Source organism: Equus przewalskii, chromosome 20 (assembly GCF_037783145.1).
Source record: "Equus przewalskii isolate Varuska chromosome 20, EquPr2, whole genome shotgun sequence".
Lineage (NCBI taxonomy): Eukaryota > Metazoa > Chordata > Mammalia > Perissodactyla > Equidae > Equus > Equus przewalskii.
This window is the reverse complement of record NC_091850.1, coordinates 53602906-53620003: the sequence shown is the minus strand read 5'-3', so window position 1 is coordinate 53620003 and position 17098 is coordinate 53602906. Positions and strand designations below refer to the sequence as shown.

The following is a 17098-nucleotide window of genomic DNA, read 5'->3' as shown; positions in this document are numbered from 1 at the left end:
ATTATTGATTGAGGAAAGTGTTATGTGTTATAATCTACGCTATGGGTCCATATGCATGCCATGTAATCTTGTAACATGAAATTCACTGCCACACAGACTTCCGAAATAGCCTAAATCATGATTCGGAGACATTTTAGTCACAATGTTAAAGGGTGCACGTGTGAAAACTGCTTAGAAATAGCCGAAGACTTTACTGGGTTCCTCTGTAAGCATAAAGTGCGCTCTTTCTATGTTAATGCGTGTTGCAAGTTCTCTTCGAGGGTAAAGCTCTTGAAAGTCTAAACAGAATCATCTAGCTGGGTTTCTAGCTCAGATTTTGTTCAAACTACAGTTGCGCATTTATATACGTGCTGGAGGTGCATGAGTGAAGCGCTTGCTTTCAGAGCATTATATATATAAATGTAGAGACCAATGGCCAAATCTTTTATATCTGAGCACTTAACTACTTGAATATGAAACGTTCCAGGATGGGACTTCAGAACAAAATAGAGGAGAATTTCTCAAAAATTCACTTTAAGCACATTCTTCAAGTTCAAAGACTCAAGGATATCTAAGTCACTTCCTGAAGAGGCTCTCCTAGGAATAGGTACCAGCCCCCAACATCAAGCATGAAGAAGTGGCTCTGTCATTTTAAACATTGCACAAACTGCCTAGTGTTTGCCACTTTGTGCACAAGGTGCCCCAACCCCGTGAGACACACTGGGCCCTGCAGGACGAGTCTTTATTCTCTGTATAAAGACAAGTTGCTAAGGCAACAGCAATACAAATCCAGCAGGTCTCAAGACCTCCACTCAGCGGCATCTCTGCTATTGTGAGCTGCAGCATGAAATCACCATGGAGAGGAGCTCATTCCTCAGCTAGTGCTACTGAAAGCAGGAAGAAGGAAGGTGCCAATAATGGGACACGCTTAAAGCAATCTCCCCTTTTTCCAAAGGACACATCAACTCTTCCTCTTTCTTGAGGGTCTGAACAAGCATTTCTTACTATTAGAGACAGCTAATTAAATCAAATGACTCAGGCCCATTTAGTTGGAGGGCCCTGAGTGTCAAAACCCTCTGCAGCTGGTGTTGCCTGGGGGCCGAGCCGATGCCACCAGCTGAGGTTAAAAATACCTTGGACATTCGTGCACAGGCAGTCTCCAAGTGCTACACACCAAACTTGCAAATGCCTCATGCATAGAAGCAGCCAGATGTCCAAACAGCTGACTCACAATTGGACCTCGGAAATGCATTGTCAGCATGCAACTTGAGTGTCAGAAGGGGCGGGGAGGCACGAAACTCGTCTGCCTACCTGACAGACCACCATCATGAATCTCTGTCATCTCTGGCCTCTCCTTCATTTACATACACATTCAAAAATAGTTAGCAAATGACTTCCACGTGCCAATGACTCTTACAGGCATCTCAGACATAGCAAAGAGTTTGGAGGCGATTCTCCACGGCGCTCTCGTATTTCCGCACATCTTGTGAAGAGAGGCACTGACTGCATTTGTTCCAGACTGGCTTTTCAAAGATGTTTGTACAGCGAACAGCCTTTGGAGGCAGAGAACTAGTTTCCTCTGAGCAGAGGGCAGGCCTTGTTACTGCCCAGCATAAAAATATCAAGTCTTCCTTTGATCACATTATTTGATACCTGACATTTTATCCAAGTGAAATCTACTAACCGCAAACACTAATTCCCTTTTGTAAGTCTTTTGAGGATGGGAACTATTAATTTCTTTTATGTTACTCCAGACATGTCAGTAAGGTAAAACGCCTAGACAAATCGTGCTGGAATTTTTACTGTGGCCCATGGTGTTTATAGAATATGTCTAAATCAATGCGCTATGATCATACAAATTATAGAAATTTTTGTATGACATAATCAATATATCTACTAGATTCTTTGAACATATAGCCACAAGAACTATATTGTAAACTATTTTTCTAAGTTTTGTGTCATCATTTCTACTGCATTTTCTAATTTATATATGCAATAGTTATGGACAAAATCAGCCCAAACTTTTTGTCACAACAGTAGGACTAATGAATTTATAATAGAAAACAGTCTTTCAATCAAGGAAAAGCTGACAGTGGACCCGAAGAAATAACTAAAAAGTTAGGGAACTGGTAGACTTGATCCTCAAATCTTGTTTGCATTTCTGTGAAACGAGCTGATGGCAGGCCCATCCGTGAGCTGAACTGTGAATGTACCTACACGGATCCTGCATGTGGTTCCCCAGGACTCAGCAATAGCATCTCTCTCCCCTTTTTGTGTACAGTGTCCCTTCAGTTTGGGGATGGAGGGTGTAATTTGAGGAAGGAAGAATATTGTTACATGTAAATTACAGGAGAGAAACATAGTCCCAACTGGGGCAGAATTTTCCAGCAGCTTGCACAGAACATACCTTTGGTAAATGCAAAAACGGAGACTCGGAGATGTGACAGGTGTGTGTATCCAGGCCTCGTGAGCACAAGAGCTGATGCAAAAACCATGTTTTCTGTGTTTTCTCTTCTTGCTTCTTCACCACACACTGCTCTCCCATGGATAACTCTCGTCTTCCCCCGTTTCTCTTTAGCCTCCCATTTACCCTGTGTCCTCCTAACAATTTCCTCTGTTTCACAGCTGAACACGGAGCAGTGAGTGGGGCTGAGCAATAAGATACTGGATTGACTGTCACAATGGGTATTTGAAAAGTAATTGATTTCTATAGCTGTTTTGAACTCAATTTGAGAATCACGTATAGACTTCATTTTATGGGTAAGATGTGATGCCAAGTGCTATGAGTTCTGGGACACAACAGCTGAACTGAGGCAGGACAGACCCTGCACAACGGATTACAATGCCGTACGTCATCATAAGTATGAGTCTCTGAATGATATCACTAATGAAATAAGTGCTCCAATGCCTTATTGAGTTGGCACCCGAGGGCAATGATGTGTTCTCTCTCACTTCTCTTTAAAAGCCAGTCTGAGCTTCATAATGAACTTAAAAACAACGATATCAGGAACTCACATTTCAATATTGGGATTGACATTTTTAATAGAACTAATGATGTTTCCTTTTGGGAACAAAGAGCTCAAACTGTGCAATCCCCTTTAAAGATGGAGCAGTAGCTCATGGAAAGCAAGGTCATGGCTTGAGTCAGACCCGAGGATTTCAATGATGACTCATCCTTCTTCTGAATCACATTATATGAGCAACAGCTTCCTAGTGCCTTGTCTGGGACCCTGACCTGTCCTGACCTCTTGCCAAACCCCAATCCAGCCGATTGCCTGGATTCTGACCTCAGCCTCGCTCACCCCTGACTGATCTCGAGTTCCCACATCAGAATGCCCCAGCCCTATAGATCACGTCCCCATTGCCATTTTTAGCTGCTGGAATTCCAGGATGGCATCTTTGATTTTCCTTTTTTGGTTCAACACGTATCCACAAGGTCACCCACAGTGCCTCTTTCCTTGACTGGGAATCCTTCTTACGAAGAGTTTTCTCTTTTCCCTGGAACTTTGGGTCCCAACCCTCTGGAGACACTGCTCTGAGTGTCTGCCCAGCTGTAAGGGCAGGGGGCCGCTCCATTCACCTTTCTGCCATGATGGCAGCAGGGATGGCTTTTGTTTATTTTGCCGATTGGGGTTATGCTGCCACCTAGGGGACATCTCTGCACACTGCAGGTCAACCTTGCCCACAGTCCCAAAATGCAATTTGGCTGTCAAATAAAAAAACTGACCCTCAAAGCTAACTCTTTTGGAGATCACTTGTCTGTCATGCATTTTCCCCTGCAGAGCATCACCTTCTCTGACAGTCCTGAGGGTCAAGGGAAATCTGGGAGCATCTGCACCTGGGAGTGAGGGGAGCTGTCAGCTCAGTGTCTGCTGGTTGGCCCCAGCCAGACCTTCCCACCTCTGGCTCTGGCCTATGACCCCAGAAGGGTTAACAGCCACCCTGTGCCCCTTCATGCAGACCAGACAGGTGTTCTCAAGATTGTCCTGTAGAGTTGCATTGCGTGGAGCAGGCACAGCCTCCAATACAACAGTGGCAGTGATGTCTGGGGCCTGTCTGGACAAGCCGGCCACAACCACAGGGGCAGAGCTCTGGAAGCTGCCCAGAGCACTGGGCTGGAAGTGACTTGCAAAGACAGGAGGGGTGATGGTGGAGAAGTAAACTGGACGCTCTCAAAAGAAATGCTTTGAAGAATCTTGGACGTACCAGCGAGAGGTGGATCATTCCTGGGGATTGAGGCCTGGAAAGGACATGTGAACCAAAGATGTCCTAATAGTGCCCAGGAGATGCTATAATCAGATGTGGTGAGACACGCAGACGTGGAAATGATTCTCCTGAGGGAAGGGGTTTATTACACTTGGGGTTCCCTAGAGATAGAAGGCATGCTGTGCCACGTGGGGCCACACAGGGAGGCACCGGGGCCGGCAAGAGACAGAGGGAATGAAAGGAAGACACGGCGGGGGGCTTTATTGTGGTTTCTATGGGAAGAAATGAGTGAGGCAAGGTGAGCAGGCTTACGATTGATTGCTTTGAGTAATTTCAGTGGTCCCTGGGGCATAGGGGCAGCCCTTCCTTGTCTGGCACCTGGCCCTGGGGTGATTAGGGCAGATGGAGAGTGGCCTGGAGTGTCAGGGCCCAGAGGAGGTGGTTGGGCTCATGGTCTCTGGATTGGTTGGCGTGCATTTGAAAGGCGTGCTCCCCGGGCTAGGGCTAGTGGTGCACTCCTCTTCCTAGAGAAGACTCTGGAAGAGTTAGTGGGCTGACTCCGGGAGGGGCAATTCCTCCAAGGTCATCAAGGCGCCAAGATGTCAAAGTTTCAGCATTCAGAAAACAAAAAATAAAAGAAAAAGGCTACATAGAGGCAGTGATGGGAAATCCTGACTGGTGACCGGCCACTGGCCTCTTGTTGCCAGGGTCCCCTCAGGCCAGCCCCAGGCAGTAGGCTTTCATGGATTCTGTTTCTGACAAGGAGAGGCTGGGCTTCCAGGCTCTGAGGACAGCCCAGAGGGAAAGTCGGAGGCAGGACAGAACTGACTCCCAAGGAGGAGGGGATGGCTATGTCCATCCAGAAGTTCAAACCTAAGAGAGGAGGAATGGTGCTCACTTACCCAGACAACAGAAAGTGTGTCCCCGAATCAGAGTTACCATGAATAAAGGAATCAGTCAAAAAAACTCTCTAAGTACTATTCTATGCCTAACAGTAGTCCGGGTGCTAGGGGTGGGGGAGATACAAAAGAAGAATGATAATGTTATTTATTTCTTCCTGCAGTCAAGTAAGAGATGAATGAATATAAGAAATACAAGAGTAACAGTGTTTGAATTTTGCATATATGTTTCCTTTTCCCTGGTGGCAACCTACATGGAGAGCAATGCCAACCATTTCACCTGATAAAATGTATTTCTTTTCCAAACCCTCAGGGGCACATGCATATGAGAGACCCTGGAAACAGTTTTACAAGGAGTCAGAACGGCAGTGGCCCCAGCCTGCCACCAAAAATCAGGTTCCCTGGGTTTTCCCTGGTTTTGGTTTTTCAGAAGATGGACAAAGCAAGCCTCATTTACTCTGCCTCTGTCTTTTGGTGGCATCGGATTACTTTCCTTTCTTCATTATCACAAATACTGCCGACTATAAGTATATGATGACGTGTGTGAGGATCTCTGAGGAACAGTCCTTGAAGTGGAATCACTAGCAAAATGCATGCATTTTAATTTTCGATAGTTAATGACAAATTGTCCTCCCAAAGGCTGTGATGATTTCTACCCATGTCGACCATATATGAGAGTTTCACCAGTTTTTGCTATCTCATATTTCCAAACACTCGAGCTCTCAAAAGCTCACCATGTGGGAGATGGCTGCCCCTTGTCTCCCCTGCGTCCATGGAATATCAAGAGAGGAGCATCTTTTATCTGTGAGCTGGCTCTGTCCACTTCATTTCTCTGTGACTTGCTGTTCAGCCTTCCGCCTGTTTTTCCACTGGCCTTGGTGCCTCCCTTCACGGTTTGCGAGGTCTCTATATTTATCTATATTTATGGGTATCATGGCAAATGGTTTCCTCTAGGCTGCTGCTTGAAATTTTTAAGCTTTGTTTTAGTCCTCTTCTTGATGGCTTCTTTGTTTTATTTGTTACCATGAAAAGTCATCTTTGCTCTGAGATTACCAGTGAAGACCAGCATTTTGTAATTTCACTTTCTTCTGTTTAGATCTTTAAACCAGCTGGAATTTATTTCTCTGGATGATGGGAAGTGGGCATCTAAATCAATTTGTTTCTTCCAGATTGCTCTCCAACACCAGTTATTCCATAGTCTATTCTCTCCACATATACCTAGATTGCACCTTGCTCACTTGCTAGAATTCCAGGTATTGTGGACGTCTGAGGGGTCCCTGTCCCACTGATCCATTTGCCTATTCCATAATAGTGACTATGTGGTTAATTGACTTGTCTTATAAAAATTATTTAACAGAAAGATCAAGCTGTTTCTACTACTTCAGAAATTATTTCTAGAATTTGTAATCTTAAAAAACGGATGCAATTATATTTTTTGTTGATGAGTTGAAGATCTTACTTCTTTCACGTACTGTGTGACTTTGGTTTAGTTACTTCACCTCTCTGTGCCTAAGTTTCCTCTTCTATAAAACACAAAAACTGGTAGAACCTACTCCATGAAGGTTTTGTGAGGATTAAATGAGTAAATAAATTTAAAAGTTTAGCAAAATATATCATATATAGTAAATGCTCAGTAAGTATTATTAGGTGTAATGAACTTCAGATGCTAGCACACAGTATTGTAAGCGTGATTCTTAACTTTGCAGCTTACACAGCACCTTTCAGATGCGCGTGAGGCACCATCATTATTCCCAGTCAACTGGGAAGGAAATTGGCTCAGAGAAAATAATTTGGCAAATGTCATAAACCTATTATTATGTAAAGGAAATAGAAGTCAAATAGTGGGTTTTTCTCCCCGCCTTGGTCCTATAGCTCGTGAGGTTATAGATGCAGAAAGTAGAGTGTTATGTGTGATGCACTTTTTCATAGACATGTTAGGATGTTCTCAGGAGAAATTAAATCAGCCTATTTTTGTGTATTTTTCTGGTTGGTTTTAGTTTTCTTTTTCATTGGGATTTGCTTCTCCCCCTTGACACTTCCATGTTATCACATCCTCCGAGGTTTCTGGTTGGTGCTGAAGGACTTATTGATAAGGGACTAGCTGCCCCCATAGATTCCCATAACTGGCCTCAGAGGCTGCATTCCCGAGTTCCCCTGGGAGCTGGGACTGGACCTGGAGGCTGGTGTTTCTCCAGCTGGGCAACTGGAGTCTCAGCCTCCGTCCTGGGAGGAAGGAGACACCCTGTCGCCACCTTTTCCAAGCATCACATCACATGCCCGTTCTGCAAGCAAACCGCCCGGAGGCTGGGAGGGTCCAGAGGGTTTGGTCTGTGGGGCTTCCTCCTCTGATGGGTCGAGGCCTCAGTGCTGAGATCTCCGTGAGGCTGTCCCGGGGATGCTCCCAGGTCTTTGCCGAGTATTGCACGTGACCAACCTCCTCGCTCCCCTCTCCTTCCCCTCTCTCTCCCACATCTTCCTTCCGGAGCCCTCCCCAGAACCCATGCCTCCACCCCCATCTCTCCATTCCAAGCAACAGAGAAGGAGTTCCACCCTCTTCTGCAATGTGGATGTCACAGGACCCCACCCCAGCTGCCGCTGCCAGGGGAAGAATTTTCTGTGGCAGGTGGAGGCCAGGCATGCATGCTGGTCTCAGAGTCTCCTGACCAGAGGCCATGACCAAGGACTGGGAGAGAGTGGAGGGCAGGACAGAGGGGAGGCAGGAGGGGGCCTTCCCTTCCAGAATGCACTTCTCCATCTCATACCATATGCAAAATAGAGCACATCTCTACTTCAAGGACGAATTTTTGTAGAAGACGTGAGAAGGCAGTCTTCTCTCTAACCACACCTGTGCCTACGGATGCTATGCTTTGTTCTGCTGAGAGAGCTTCCCTGACCTGAGTTACCCCAGAAGACATCTTCATCACCGCCAGGCCTAGTCGGTTCCTCCATCTCCCCGGGGGCAGAAATCTCAGTGAGCCCCTCCCTCAGTAACAACTTGAGCCTCCCAGCCTCCTGACCAACACTTCCATACCGGGAATCTTTTATTTCTCATTATCCACATGATTTATTTACTTTGGCTCTGCATAATCTGATTTAAAATCTACTTTTTTTTCCTGAGAATAATTTGATCCTTTCTATTTTGCTGTTTGTATTCTGACTTCTGAAAGGCCAAGAGCCAAAACAGTACTTTTAATATCATATTCCCAAGTCCAAAACTTTAGACTCATCTCAACGAGTTCCCAGAGAGGAATAATACTCTCAATTCCAAAACACATTTTTACATATTTTTCATGTACTTAATGAAGAAATGACAAGCGCGTTTGAGCATCATGAGCTCCGATTTCGTGAGATGGTCAGGAATGTGCCAAAACAGTCAGCACCTTAGACTCATCCACAGGGACATCAAGTTCCTCTGCTATTGCAAACACGAAACGTTTGGTCACAAAGAATAACGTATTTGGCATGAAGAGGTGCTGCTTTGTAAAACATTTTAATTTGCAAGGAGTGACTCAATTTAGTCACTTGTCATAAATTCAATACAGACATATGATAAATTGTTCTGTGGCCTATCTGTTTTTTTTCATAATTCAAAGCCCTCTGTTACTTGATTCTTCTGGAGTCCATTACCTATAGGTTGCTTGTTATCACAATGCCTATGTGGTTTATATAGTCTCTTCTCAGTACGTGCTCTGGAGAACCCCAGGCAGGTGGTCCAAATCAGAGGTTGAGAGGGAAAACCCCCACTGGGGGAATAGATTCCCTTAATGAACAAAGGCAACACTCCCTTGACATTGAATCCGTAGGCCTAGATAGTTCCCAACTAAGTTTGACAATTAGATAGTGACTGTATTATCGAGATCCTGAATAATACTTGGAATTATTACTTCCGTTGGCTCCAGATTGCAATACACTCGACCACGCAGAGAGAATCTCAGTCCAGAGATGACGGCGATGTCATTCTCAGTTGTGTGAATATAAAAGATGTGGTAATGATATCACAGAAGTCTACAACTCAACAGCAAATTCTTGGTTCTTATAAACAGTAAAAAGAGTGCAGTTGGCAATTGGTCTCTCTGTCAGGCAGGGTGGGCTGTGAGATTTAATTCTAATTATTAATGTTTTCGTTAGGTTTGGTTGCAAGTGATGCAAGTCCAACTCAAACAACTTATGTAAAAGGAGACTTTGGCTCGTGGAGCCCCAGGACTGTTGTACACCCCAGCCCTGAGAAGGGAAAGGTGATTTGGGGGCAGGCTAAGACTTGAAAGGAGAAAGTCATCTTGGTTATTTCTGCCCGTTGGCTTTGCATCTTACGGACTGTGGCTGCTCAGTGCTCCCCAGCCCTTAGCCAGCTGGTGATAGAGTGACCTGGCGTGCTGCTTTTTCCGTACATCCCAACAGCCCACAAACTCGACTTTGGCCCTGCCTGTTTAGGAATCAAACCTGAGTGAATGAAATGGGTTGGGGAGGAGGAAGGAGAGGAAAGAGTAGGGTCTCAAAGACTGACTTAGGTGGGTCCATGCACCCACTCCTGCACTAACTGGCTGTGACAAGGTGGGAAGATCCCATGACACTTCCTTGAACGGGAATTCTGGACAAAAAAATCATTGCGATGCACAAGAGAAAAAGCCCTGAGAACTGTCTTGTGGATTGTGGGGCCTCTGTAGCTCTTTCTCACACCTTCTCGTTCAATGGCCATGCTGTCTAACGCAGGATTTTTAGTATACTCCTTTGAGAGATAGAAAGACTGAGAATTGGTGAAAAATCCAGATCCTTGTATTAGACATTTCAGAAAGTTTTAGTTTATCAAAGAAGACATGAGGTGAAACCGTGTTTTGTAATAAACAATGTGGCGAGGGAGGAGCCTCATCTAATAGTGTGCCCCCTGGAGCAGGGGTCAGGAGAGTGCGCAGGGCACGGGTCTCATGACGTGAGCACATGGTCTGTCTTTCAGAGTGATGGTCCTCCTACGACTTGGCATGATATTCTTGGTGAGGCCCAGTGAGTGCAAAGTGAGCTGTATCATCTTCTTACAGCATGGTACGCATTTATGGCAGAAGTGGAACACTTTGGTTATCAGATAACAACTGTGAAGCCTCTTGTCATAGCTAAATTAAGAAAACCTAAGCATCCACAGAAAGGCAGCACCATCTGTGAGACCAGATGTCCACCACGTAGCAGGAGGACAGAGGAACCAGTCACATCAGCAAGAATTGAAATGTGGTGGGCTCAAGCCAGCCAGCTCAAAATGGTGGACATAAGTCACATGCATGCAGTAGTCAAGACATGACATGACAACATTCACAGAAGCAGTGCCTTTCAAATGGATTTTCAACACTTGATGGGAATGGCCATCTTCACCAGGCCTTCCCAGCTGTAGGAACGTGAGCAGCCTAACTCTAGACCTGTCATGCCAGACCTACAGCAAGGACCACAAAGACTGAGGTGAGGGTGTCTAAGCTCAGAGTAGAAGCTCCAACCGCCATACAGGTGAAGGAAAGCCATTCCAATGACCCGTTCTAAGAGTCCAAACATTTTGTTGTTGTTGTTCTAGAAACAGAGGACTAGAGAGACAGTCAAAGAGCCCAAAACCATTGCCTGGGCTAACTTATCTTATATCGGGCCATCCGTACCTAATGTTTCACCACAAGCTCCTTGGAAGCAGACACTGTGTGGCATTTTTCTTTGTGTACAGTCCTTGGCTTGCAAGTGACTGGTGATGGTTGATAAATGCCCTTGGGGGACCTAGACATCTTTGCAAACATCCTGTAGCTGACTAGCAGCCCAGTGCTAGTGTGTGGTCGAACAAGTAAGAGACTAGATCCTTCATCATATCGATGGGTAAACATTCTGGGTATCTTCTACAATTACATATAAGGCACCTTTAAACTTGGGCAGAAGAGAGCAAGACGTCTCCACTCAGGTATCATCAAAAATGTTCCCTGAAGAAGGTGTACAAGAGTCTGCTCAGGCTGCCGTAACAAAATACCACACACTGGTCTTCATTTATATGAAGACTGGAGTCCAACATTAAGGTGTTGGCAGGTTTGGCTTCTCCTGAGCCCTCTCCTCTTGGATTGCAGACAGCTGCTTTCTCTTTGTGTCCTTGCATGGCCTTTCCTCTGTGCAGACACATCCTAGTGTTTCTTCCTCTTGTAAGGACACCAGTCACACTGGTTTAGTGCCCACCCTAATGACCTCGTTCAGCCAGAATCACCTCTTTAAAGGTTCTATTTCCACATACAGTTGCACTAGGGGCTAAGGCTTCAATACATGAATTTAGGGAGAACATGACTCAGTGCATAGCAAGTGGTGAGGCCTATAGTAGCTGGCATCTCTTCCCGGAGCTGGGGGACATTGGCATGAGTTTCCTGACAGTTGGCCCTAGGATCAGCCACTGCCTAAATCTAAGGTGGACACATCTTCTTGCCTTTGTGGCCAAAGCCCGAAGCATTGCCTGTGACAAGCTGTTTCCCAAGAGCGGGTGCCTGGGGCTGATACAACAGAGACCCTTCTCATCGGTGCAATAACGTCTGTGTCCTCTCACTTAAAGCTTGAGTTTGGAGCATTTAAAACATTCTGTTGATTCTACCACTTCCATAATATATTTCAATCGTTTAACTAATTTGATATTTAATAAATCTAGCAAATGTTCTATCAATAAAAATAATCTATACAGGCTCTTTGGTGTACTCTTGGTGCCTTCCTGCCAAAATCAAGATGACATGGATATTCTTCTTTGCAATTGCACACTTAGAAATTTCTCAGTGCTGGAAGGGACTGAACGTTTGTATTCTCCTGTAGTGTAGGTGCCTGACCTTAAACTTTTAGATTTCTGAGGCACCCATTTCAAAGACATCCATCTTGAATAAACATATTGCCGGTTGTATTACACAGCTACCAGCGAAACAACCAGATGGGGAATTAGCCTTCCCACACCGTGAAGCTCCCTCCTTCAGAAAGCCCTGGGGGACCCAGATAACCCACCATTTGAGGGACCCGTCCTCCCTTCCTACACCTAATTCCTGCTTTTATGTATTAAATTTGCCAATAGAAAGTGAACCCACGAAACCCTAGACATCCCACCCTTGACCCAAATAAAGGCAGAGCCACACGTCCACACTCTCTCTCTCTCTCTCTCTCCATTACCTTGCTCTGTGGCCTTGGGTGTGCTCTGTGCCCTCCAGGATTTGTGAGTAATAAATCTTGTTCCTGAAAGTTCCCTGATGCTTTTTGCTGAAGTGCGTCCTGCAGTCATAAGAACCACAAGGGCCAGTCCAGCCACAATACTGGCTCTGGTCAGGGAAATGGTTGTGGGGCTCACTAAAAGTAGTACAGGCCTGGGCATGTACCCCAGCATTCCCAGCCCAGAGCACGACTATCAGATGGCGGAGACCGACACAACACCTCCCAAAATTCATATGCTGAGGCCCTAACCCCCAGTGTGATGGTGTTTGGAAATGGGGCCTTTGGGATTTGATTAGAGTTAGATGAGGTCATAAAGGTCAGGCCCACCAGAGAGCTTGCTCATTCTCTCTCTCTCGTTCTCTATGCTCATGCACTGAGAAAAGGCTATGTGAGGACACAGCAAGAAGGTAGACATCTACAGGCCAAGAAACAGGCCCTCACCAGAGCCTGATTGTGCTGGCACCCTGATCTTGGACTTCCAGACTCCAGAACTGTGAGAAAATAAATTTCCACTGTTTAAGCTGCCAAGTCTATGGTATTTTGTTACGGTGGCCTGAGCTGCCTAAGATACTCAATTATATTATTTCCTCTTCTCTTGCTCAATTTCTCTGAGTCTACAAAACAGAAAAACATACTATTTGTAGCTATAATTACCTTGTTGTTACTCATTCAGGTATTAAGAAATGTCATCCACCACCCTCCTGAGGTGTGAAAGGGAGAAGTCAATGGGGATATTCTTGATAGAGATGAGACCACCACTAGCTTCCAACTGGTGGCGTGTTTCACAAATAGTCAAAGAAACTGACTCTCTGAACAACAAAAGTTGTCAGGTTTGACTTTTGCTATAAAAATTGGTCTAAGTTTTCTAGCTTTAGTGAAATGAAAAATGTATAAATCAGGAAGAGTTCAAGAACTTCGGAAAGACCTTTGGCACCCCAATCTACTCTTGTGAAATGATCCAGAATTCTTGCTGATTCTAGAATTCTTGAGGCTGTTTGCTACATCAGGGCATAACCTAAACAGCTTTTAGGAATCAAGCTCTTCTCTCAAAGAGCTAGGTGGTCTCATCCAAACCAAAAACAATAACTACACATCAAAGATTCTGAATAATGTGGTGGCTGAAATCAATGCCTATATGTATTTCTAGAATGCTTTTGAACCCCTGCTATAATGAGAATGTAGATCTGAGCTTTGATTCTATGTTTAAGAACCATTACAGACCCCTCTGGACTTTGAAGATCTGTTATTAAGTTGACAAGGTTGCCCTTAATTTTGTGATCTTCTAATCACAATGATTCTGGCCAAGAGACAGTGTTGGATCATTTAATCTCCACTAATTTTTCATTAAATTCTTAAGTCCAGTGAAAAATGGCATCTATTTCTAAAATGTTCTCAAAGTCACAGTTTTACTTGACATGAACAAGTGGGACACTAAAAAGAGAAGACATTTTTGGATGTATTCTGTAATCAAAAATGTTTGAGAGGGGCCCGGCCCAGTGGCACAGCGGTTAAATTCATGTGCTCTGCTTTGGTGGCCCAGGGTTTGCCGGTTCCAATCCTGGGTGCAGACCTATGCACTGCTTATCAAGCCATGCTGTGGCAGGCGTCCCAGATATAAAGTAGAGGAAGATGGGCATGAATGTTAGCTCAGGGCCAGTCTTCCTCAGCAAAAAGAGGAGGATTGGCAGTGGATATTAGCTCAGGGCTAATCTTGCTCAAAAGCAAAAACAAAAAAAAGTTGGAGAAACACTAAGTTAAGTTCCCTCTCCCCTCTTTTTCAAGTTCAGAATTTCTAGAACCTGTTAATATAGTGGTGTCCCTTGTGCATCTCTAAGGGAATAGGTCTTCAACATTTCCCAAACTTCCTCGGGGCCATGGGTTATGATATTAACTATGATCAGGGGCTGCAGGTAAGCTCTTCCTGGTCTTGGGCTTCAATTTCAACAACAGAAGTGTGGGGCACTCACTTACATGTCATAAGTCACCTAGAAGAAAGGATTTAAAATGCTGCCCCAATAGGTAAATAGAAATGGGGAGAAAAAGCCAAGGGTCCTTTGGTTTAGAAATGAAAGTAAATACATTGGAAACAAGCAAAGGCAAGCATTTTGATTTAAGGAAGAAAAATATAACACTGAGTTTCATGTCTGGATGATGGAAACCTGTTGGGCTTCATTAGGCAGAAAAACTTGGCAATTTGGAAACTGCATGAATCAGAAGTTCAGAACCAAGAAAAAAATGCTGACTGGCACATTGGTGTCACTGAGAATAGTATTCCTGATACCAATAAAAAGAACTTCTGGTTAAATGATTTTATATACCACTAGTATCAGTCAAAATGAGTTTTCACATGTCAAAGATCAGAAAACAAGGAAAGAATGTTCATACTTCAATGTAGAGTCCGTGGAGATTTCTGGAAAATTCTTGCTTGTTGCATTCTACTTGGTAGTGAATATGCACGTATATAATTATTTTATTATTTATTTAAAGGGGTTCGTAATACTTTTTTGTAGTAAAATAAATTAAGGTTTATTTTCAGATTGTTTGCTCATTTTTCTCAATACCACTAATAGAATTACAAAACAAATATATTCCTGATACTCATGCTTTCCCATTTGATTGCAATACAATAATGGAAAATATACTCTTGTGACTGCTTTTTCCGGTCCGGGGTGATGTCACAGACACCATTGTTATGTTGTGTAATCAGAACCTTCAGAGACCATCATCCTTCTCACCCTGCAGATGCTGAACACAGATGAAGGGTAGGGACAAGAAACTCTTCCGATTGTTTGTTTGGTTGTGGTTCCTGTTGCATGTTGAGTTTAAGTTTTTCTCAATAGATGCAGATGTTGTGGAGGCCAGGAAACAGGATTGTCCCGTTTGTGCCACAGGTATGACGGGTGCTGGGAGCAGGACACCCATTTTGAGTGACAGAGTTAATGAAGTTAGACACACACCAACAACCCATGACAGGGAATGCAGTCTCCTCTTTCCCTCCCTTCAGCCATACATTTTGACCCTTCCATGCTGTCTATGCATGCAAAAAAGAATGTGCCTGGGCACACGACTGCAAAAATAAAGAGCCATTTTGTTTTACATTGGAAAGACATCCAAAGAAGATGTACAATGACTACTCAATTCCAGATGGCATTTTAATTGAAGATCACTTTGTTGTTAAAACGCCTCCCTTGATCTAGACTTAAGGAACAGAATGTATGAAACTGGCCATAAAAAGGGTGGCCAGTCTAAACCCTAAAAGACCATTCTTGCATTAAAAAGAAAATAAAACACTAACCAGAATTAAAAAGTCTTATACATGTATTTTTCTCTTAAAATCTAATGGATTTTTATTCTCCTACAAAAAAAGAAAGAGAGAGAACAGATGGCAGTGACTCGTGTAATACTGTGAATGTACGCATTATTGTGGGGAGTGGTACTGATGCTAGAGAAATGTACTGCCCATTCAGATGTAGACATTTGCTTTTAGTTTTAAAAATGATTTCAAAGTCAGCTGCAGTATTTCGCTACTTTAAGAGTAAATCACTGATACCCTAATAGCCCTGATGGAGCCATTTTATTTGATTAATCAAGTTGCTTGATGCAGTTCCAATCGTTTGGATTCACAAGGGAGACTGGATTGCATGATGCACAATTTTTCATGCTGATTCCTCTAATTACCAAACTTTAATGCAGTTGCCGGTCAAAAATCACAAATGTATTTGATTTAACAAATGCTTCTTTCACCGCAAACAAAGCCCTTGAGGTATGCTTTTAGAGGTGGGGATGATTTTCTTCTTCGGCATTACCTAATCTGATAAAGTACAGCCAGATGATTCAAAGTGAAAATCCAGATGCAGAAAAATACTTTAAAAGTTTCAGAGTACTTTTTAAAATTCCTACTGCCTATCCTCTCATGCTGTGTCATGCCTAGTTTGGCATATGTGACTGAACATAAATCAGTGATAGAATTAATAGAGTTAATGTAGCTAGCTCCAAGGCCCAAGGGTGAAAGTTATATTTGCTGAAAATACAGGGCATTTAAGGGCAGAGCTTGCTCTACAGCAGATTCTGAAACACAGATCTAATCTAGCTGGGTGAAAAATGCAGTATAGAGAAAAGATCCTTTGGAAAGCAGTTGGAGGGAAATGCCCAAGGAAAGCCCTGAATTAGCTCTTTGGGAAGAATACAAAAAAAGAGAACATAGGTAGGTAGAGAAGGAGACCCGAAAATGTCCACCAGCAAGTGGAACCCCCCATCTTCTTTAGGGGTTCAGAACTGATGCCTTTGAGCACCAGAAATGACCTTGAGGACTATGGGTTCCCAGAGGAAATAGAGAAAGATCTCTTCTTTGGGAGTAAACTGGAGACTATTTTTTTATCTTTGCCCAGGGTAGAGAGAGATTTCTTCTCCAGGGGAAGGGACTCTGCCACAGAAGCGAGAGGCAAAGAAAGTCTGTACGGACTGCAGTGTTCTGAAAACATAAGCATCTGGACACAACAGTGCATGAATACTGAGTGCTCTAATGTCAGCTGAAAAAAGAAGAAAGCCCCATGATTAAATAGATTTTGAGTCTTGCTAAGTATTACTGATGTCCCATGCAGCCTACATACTTAATGGTTGATTAGATGTGGACTCCATCATTTTCTGTTACTCAGACTTTTTTATAACTCTATAGAAACAGCATTGACCTGATATATCTGGGAAAGGAGAAGAATGTAACCCAATTAGAGTAGTTCGTCAAAGCAAAAATTGCACGGGACAAGGTTAAATGGGCAAAGAAGACTGGAATCAAAGGTTTTTCAACAGAGGAGGGAGAGCAGGACTCAGTC

At 43.9% G+C, this 17098-nt stretch overlaps 1 long non-coding RNA gene across 1 annotated transcript; it reads left to right on the top strand.

Moving 5' to 3' along the window:
• Window positions 1-14992: 14992 nt before the first annotated feature.
• LOC139077976 (uncharacterized) lies at window positions 14993-16795 on the top strand. Its single transcript, XR_011530649.1, has 3 exons — window positions 14993-15031; window positions 15110-15160; window positions 16658-16795. It is a non-coding gene; the product is annotated as an uncharacterized lncRNA (long non-coding RNA).
• The last annotated feature ends 303 nt before the right edge of the window (window positions 16796-17098 follow it).